We start from the raw sequence: 7,838 nt of genomic DNA, 5'->3' as shown, positions 1-7,838 counted from the left end.
TTGCCTCAGCAACCCTTTACAGTTTACATCCAAAGCTGTTTAATGGCAATAATAATGTTCGTTTCTATGATGGGGATGCTTTGAGAGTACTTTATGAGCAACCCAATCCAGGAAAGTTCAGTGTGGCCCCATAGCACTCTTAGTGTTTCTCAAGCCCTGCTCTGAACAAAAGGGAGAAAGAAGGCATTGAGCAGTTGTTCAGTGTAATCTCTTGGGCACTGAGTTCAAGTAGAGTGAGGCAAAAGCAATCTATTAATTAGCAGGACTGTGATCCTAAGCACAGACAACTTAGATTCTTTGAATTCACTCACTGGCTGAGCACACGTTCTGCCAGCTGAAGGCCTATTTAACGGCAGCTGCTTCTTTTCTAAGAGTGACTTAACAGAACCATCTGTTGTAGCCTCCATTTCCATTATCTGTGTGCAGAGTGAACCTGTTCTGATTGCATCTGATTCATTGTTGAGTTCTGCAGTTGGGTACAGTGGTTCAGAAAGATTTCCCTAAAATTAAAGTGGAATGTTAATGGTGTTAATTTGTTAGTTCCTGTCTGGAATGAGTTGAGCACAAGAATTTGTTTAGCCTCTTTTTTTTCTTCTGTTTGCAAACACCAGAAACAAATTCGTATTTGAACCACCTAAGCTAAGCCTTCCCTCTCTTCTTACATATTTTTATCAGTAATTTCTCTGACTTCCTGTTCCTTTGTGATAAACTCTGTTTTAAAACCATTGTTGAACCATTGTTCCTCGGGTTAAACAGAATGCAGTGTGTTCTACATGGAGACAAAAAGAACAGAATTTTCCTTAAAATGTACTTTAATGAGAAAATAATGCTAACATTCAGATAACAGGAAAACCATAATCATAACTCCTAATTAATTCCTTTATACTGACAGGCTTAGTAAGCACTGATATGTCTACTTCATAGTAAACTGTTCAGGAATCTTATCAAGCACGGGGTCGGTACGGACAGCAGACTTTGTCTCCCCTGAGTCAAGGTAAGAGCTTGACCAATACTGCCTCAATCCCAAGAAAATTCGGTGGGAATGTGTGAGTGCTTCCTGACATGGGAGCCCCTGGTAAACAGAATAAAACTGATTTTCATTTTAAAGAGATTGGTCTGAAAGGCGTTGTGGTGTCTCTAATGAACAAGAGGAAGGACCTTATGATTAACACTCTTACATCTGCTTCTTTGGCTCTACACACCAGACAACTCTGACAGTTTTTTCCCTGTCAGACCCAGTTCATGTGGTAAACCAGGATACGCCCAACAGAGTTTATATGCCTAAGATCTAATCCATGATTGTATTCCATATCTGTTTTAAAACATAGTGTTCAGGTGTCATGAGCAGACTTGTTGTCTGTCTCAGACTCTCACACTTCTTTGTGTTACAGCATATTTTTCAAATCCTTTCAAATCACATTCCATCAGGAAAAGTCACATCTACCTAGGTAGATGAAGGCCTGGGCCTAGATCCCCAAAATCCCCACGTGAAATTTCCTCTGCATTATCCTACATAACTGGAAGACTCCAGACTTGACTAGATTTGCTTTGCGCATTTGTGATATTAAAGTAGCCAATAATTTAAGAAACAGAAACAGCCTTGGGAGCAGAACATAGGATTACTCTCTCTCTGTTCTTTGGTCTTGCATAGCCTCATGTTCTCAACTGCGCCTTCTCAGAGGCAGAGGATCTCAACAATCTTGCAAGCGGAACATGGAAATCAACTCTCTTGGGTCTTTAGACTGGGCTTTAGACTGGTTCTACTGCATGCAGAAGCCTTTCCACTCTGTGAAATTTAATGAATGGCCCAGTGATGGAAGAAGATAAGATTACAATCGTAATTCAGTTTACACCTATAGCATAACTCTGTAGAACTACCTGCCTTGCCTGTTCTGGCTTATTGGCGTGTTTCTCAGCTTGTAAAAGGGAATCCAAATCTTTTTGCTCAAGGCCAGCAGCACTTACAAAAGACCTATGTTATATTCTGGAATTTGGTTTCAGGCGGGCAATTAGCTGGCCCTATTGACTAAATGTTCTTCTGTTTCATATGAAAAGACTTTCATTGATGCAAACCACTACAACTCTTTGGTGCTAAGGCATGGCAGGTAAAGATATTGCGTCCACTTCAGAATTACAAATCAGTCCTGACTGAAAAGCTGAGGTAGATCATAGAACCATAGAATCACTTGAGTTGGAAGAGACCTCAAAGACCATCTTGTTCCAGCCCTCCTGCTGCAGGCAGGATTGCCAACCACCAAATCAGGCTCTAGAGGCATCTATTAGTCTCGTACACAGACTGTGATGACATAAACCACATGCATTCCATCATTACTTTTCCAGTTTAAAATATGCCAATCAAAATATAAGAAGGAGCATGCATAGGAAAGTTTGTATTGTAAATAGAGACAGTGATCTTTTTAGCATACTATATTATCTTAACATATGGCCAAAAAAGACCACAGGAGACGGTCTTCTTAAAATAACAGAAACAAAAATAGAAGTTACAAGGCTCTAGTGCTCCTGAATGCCAGCAAATCTGTTGCATCTTAATTCTTTGATGGGGTATATTTTTCCTTTCCTTTTTAGTTATATTTGTATAGTTGAAGGCTAACCAAGTGTGCACTGTATTTTTCAATCAAGGAAAATTCTGTTTGCTATTCCCTAAAGTCTGGCCACCCCAACTGAGGAGGGGACGCAGGGGGGGAAGTGCTCTGGTACAGCAGTCTAGGCTGATAAGGAGATTATTTTTATCAACACCCAAAACTCTTTCCTCTCACTGGCCTCTTCAGAAATGCTGATGTCCTACAAACACTTATCAGAATGCTCCGCCTTTGTTATTGATTAATCAAACTCTGAACGCTTGGTTTGCCCTCTGGCTCTTGGTTTCTGTTCCCCGTCCCCTTCTTAACATAAAAGCTGCTATCATTTCTGCAACCATGTTTTGAGAGGCTGAGTGATATCTCAAATATTCCATGTATTTAATACATAAATTCCCTGTAGATATGACAAAGAATAAAAGGAACAATCAGTTGTTTACTGCTAACAGTTTGTTTGGCAAAGATGCCTTTCTGCCCCAGAATTATTTTGTTTTGCAAGAGACTGAGTCTCACTATTGATTACACATAACTTGGCAATTGTATCAGCGTTGTGACCTTCTTATCATTGGATGAAGTGTGAGGGCGAGCTTGCCTTGCCAAATCAGCAGAACCCCTGGACTAGAGATCAGAAAACTCAGATTTCTGACTCTTCTGGAAGAAAAAAGTTTCAAAGGTGTCAGCTTGGGCAATCCATGTAGGACACCTCAAAAAGGTCAGCAGAGGAGTTCAGGAATTCATTTCTTGTAATGGCGCTCGCCAAATGTCTGGTGCAAGTGTTATCAAGAATTATTGTATGAGGGTAGCTCTGAAAGTGATGCCTCCTATTTTATTACGCTGGCCCACAATGTTGGAGGCAAATGTTGGTGGTACGGCAGTAGAGGTTGAACCTTCCCACCAATATTCATTACATTTTGTTGCAATGTGACAGATGGCAGCAGAGGGGTAGTCTGACAAAATGGTGTTTGACATAGAAGTATATATGAAGCAAAGTGATGTTATTGAATTCTTCTGCAGAAGAAATGGCACCCATTGTCATTCATTGATGCTTGCTGAACGTTTATGAAGCCTAAACAGTGGATGTGAGCACAGTAAGGCAGTGGATGGTACGTTTCAGCAGGGGTGACAGCAATGTGAAAAGCAAGCCATGTTCCATACATCCATGCACAGCTGTCACATCATGAAATGAAGACCGTCTCAATCAGCTCATCCACACAAATCAGCAGATTACAAGCAGGGAACTGTGTGCAGAGCTGAATATCGATTTCATTGCATTGGAAATGATGATGGCAACACTGGAATATCACAAATTTTGTACCAAGTGGGTAACACGAACCAATAAGAGGCTGAAGGTGACAGTTTCCAGGATCATATCACTAACAATGACAGAAGGTGGTATCACCACTGTGAGCCGGTCAGAACAGCAGTACATGGAGAATTGGCAAAATGGAAATTCCCCATCAAAGCAGAAGTTCAAGATGCATTACTCAGATGGTAAAATTATGTGTGCTGTCTTTTGGGATGGGAAAACGGTGATCCTTCTGGATTTCCTGGAACTCAGACAAACCATCAACTCTGACTACTACATTACTACACTGACTAAGCTGAAGGCTCAAACCTCCAGAGGCTCACTTCCACTGGTGCAGATTTTCATGAGTATGGCATGCAGGCCTTTATTTATTGCTGGCAAAAACGTGTAGCTCATGGTGGTACTTATGTTGAAAAGTAGTGTTTTGTACTGAGAATTTGCTCTATCACATGGTGTTCTTGTGCTCTTTGTTTCTGTTGTAGTTTCCATGGAAACAAGTGGAAGGCATTACTTTCATGGTGCCCTATGTAGTTACAGCTGTGGTGAAGTGTCTCAGAAGGATACAAAAACATAATTCAGTTTCATTTCACATAAAAATCAGGCTCTGCTGGACCCATATAATCTCTATATTGCATGATTAGAAAAGGTGACGTTACCAAGGAATAATTTACAAAAATATTTTGCCAATGCTTTTTGTGCAGTACTAAGTAGCATGGCTATGTACACAGTGCAAGTGTTACATTAGATCACTGAAACTTTAAAATGTGGTTATCAAATATTTCTTTCTCCAGACAAATATGACAGCAAGGAAGTAGCCTTTACTGTCATGTTAGCTTGTGGTTTTCTCGTCTGCCATGCAGTCATTTAAAAGCAGATGAGTTGTCCGCTCTTCTCAGAATGTCAGTATAAGGAGATTCCAGCTGTCTGAGTTATAAGAAGCAGCTGATGATGCAAAACTGTATAAGGAAATTCATACCATGGAAAAGGAGGACTGGAAATTTTGTTAATTTTGTTCTGACTTCAGACATGAAAACAAGCAAGCTTATAATGAAATTATGACACAAGAATTTCAAAGCTGACACCCATTTTTTTTTTCTTTTTTGAAATATGCATAATTAAATCATAAAATTTACTAACACAGGATGTTGCTGCAGCCAACAATTTTACTCAATAGCACACAGAAAAATATTACATGGTATAATGCAAATAAAACAATCTGGTTTCAAGTAACATTGATAAAACAAAAGACATACTGATCTGTCTACTTCAGATTTTATAGACAAAATCAAAATTATTTAATATATAGGAATCTGATCAGAAGATCTTATTACTGTATTTTTATAATTTTCCCAGAAATGCTGGTGCTTAACATTCTCAGAGATGACATTCTGAGGTAGATTTATATCAGGTCAGATTCAGTGTGGCTGTTCCAGTTTTCTTATGTTAATTAACCTTTAGTAAAAACCAGTCTGTCTACTGCTGCCTTTTATCAGATCTTTGAATTTCTTGCTCTGTACAATGTAAGTCTATTAAGAAAATTAGATAATTAGAGCTAGAGATGGCCACTGCTTGCTAAAATGATTACTGCTTTGGTGCAGTTGCTCTGGGTTGAGGTAAGTGCTGGATTTGTTAAGTTGGTAATAGAAACAACATTTTATAGTAGACGTATTTCCAGAACCCACTTTTTAGCCAGAAATAGACACTATGGTAAGATTTTCTTTCTCATGTTTTCTAATCTTATGTCTTCTGTAGTCCTTTCTTCTTGCTTCTCTTCTGTTCATTAATTCATTTCCTCCATTTAAGTTGTGTTTCTCCATGTGGGTATGGTGTCCTTGATGGTATTTTTGACATCTGCTGGGAAGGTTAAGTTATCTCTACACATTTTGGCAAATTATATTTTCACTGTGTTCTTCATGAAATATTACACTGATTAAATTCTAAGAATAGCCATACTAAAGGGAAAGCAGAGAGTGCTTTTGCTCGATACTCGCCCAGCTTCCAACCACTAGTAGCTCAGAAACATCCAGAGCTAGGTTTAATTTCCACATACTTATATATTTATATGCAATACGTTGTATTAATTATCCTAATTGCTCTGAGAGCAATTGGCTTCAGCACACCTAAAGCTAATGGGTGAACCTTCTAGATAATTGTGACTGCATGACTATGATAAGAACCCATCCTGGTTTCCTTCTTGCCAACAGGATGATCATTCTCATCCTTCTGTACATATTTTTGCATGTGTTAATCATCTCTCTCTGTGCTGAATACACTCATATTTTGAATGTTACTGTCTGCTTAGCCATCTTTTTGCTTTTATCATGAAATACCAGTCCTGTAACAAGCAGTGTGAAAATTCCTGGGTAAGAATGCAAAACTCTGTTGTAGAGATGTATAAATAAAAGCATATTCCTTTTGTATGTTGTTTCTTCCAACATTTGAGGGTTTTAAGAGATGAAGACTAGAAAAGACTAATTTATATACATATGAATACAAGTTCTAAATTCATCCAGAATTTAAAATTTTGAGAAGCATTTGTATTCTGTTGGCATACAAGAAAGGACAAAGCTGCTTTACAATTCAGTGCTAGCTTGCTCACAATTCAGTTTTGAGACAATGCATTCTCAAGAAAGACACTTAAAGATCAGATAGCTTTATTTGTTGTGACCTTGCATCGCAAATCATTCTCTGGTTTCATTCTACCTTTTTGTACAAAGCAGCTGAGTGTTAGATCTCCCAGTGGTCCACCTCCCACACCTCAGCAGACACCTCATCCAACCCTTCTATTATCTATACTAGGTAAAAAATTTCAGATGAAGAGATGAGCTGACTCACAGCACAAACAAAAATACTCACACACACACACACACACACAAAAGAGCAAATAGAAGAAATGTAACATCTTTAAAACTGCCCATTGCAGTTCTTGGTATGTGAAGAGGATTAGGAAAATATTCCTTCTGCATATTTTAGAGGAGCTGACCTTCTGTTGTCTTTTTCCTCCCCTTCAGTTGATGCTTTTTCTCTTTTCCCATCAGCATTGTTTTTCCTGCTCGCTTGGCTCTATGAGGTGGGCTGCTGACTGACTCGGTCGTTTGCCATTGGGCACCTTGTTGAATTCGGGCACGTGTTGGGCACGTGTTCCTGCTTTTTGAGGGTTTTCACGGATCTTCTAGAGAGAATCCAGTGGAAGTCCACAAAGATGATGTGGGCCTGGAGGATCTCAGCTGTATGAGGGAAGGTGGAGAGCCATGGAACAGTTCAGCTTGGGGAAGAGATGGTTGAAGGAAGTTCTCATCACTGTTCATGACTATCTAAAGGACAGGTGTCCAGGGGTTGGGGCCAAGCTCTTTTTGGTGGTGCCCACTGACATATCAAGAGGGAATGGATGCAAATGGGAACACAGGAAGTTCCATGTGAACACATGGAAAAGCTTCTTTTCTGTGAGGCTGATGGAGCACTGGAACAGGCTACCCAGAGAATCTGTGGTCTGGTCTCCTTCTCTGGAGACATTCAAAACCTGCCTGGACGCTTTCCTGTGTAACAAACTGTAGGGAACCTGCTTTAGTACGGGGTTGGACTAGGTGATCCCCAGAAGTCCCTTCTGATCACTACGACTCTGCGGTTCAAAGCCGAGTGCCCTGAATGAACATGGTGGGTGTGCTGCTTGCTGAGAACTGCCTCCAGTGGGCTGCGGCAGGGCCTCGGCCCGCGGGCCACATGGCTGCTGGTGACGAGAATCAGCGTTATTGCACGAAAAGATTAAAATCCTAGCCTGAGCTGCGACGCGAGACCACAGCGAACCCGCTGGGCAACCCGCAAAGGCCTTCGACCCCGGTCAGGCGATCCGAGCGCTCTCCCTCTCGCACTACAACTCCCGTGATGCCCTGCGGCGCTCAGCCCGCACTGCCCGCTGGGGGCCGCGCCGTGCGCGG

Source organism: Meleagris gallopavo, chromosome 1 (assembly GCF_000146605.3).
Source record: "Meleagris gallopavo isolate NT-WF06-2002-E0010 breed Aviagen turkey brand Nicholas breeding stock chromosome 1, Turkey_5.1, whole genome shotgun sequence".
NCBI classification, from domain to species: Eukaryota; Metazoa; Chordata; class Aves; order Galliformes; family Phasianidae; genus Meleagris; species Meleagris gallopavo.
The sequence above is the reverse complement of the archived record's forward strand: the minus strand, read 5'-3'. Positions refer to the sequence as shown.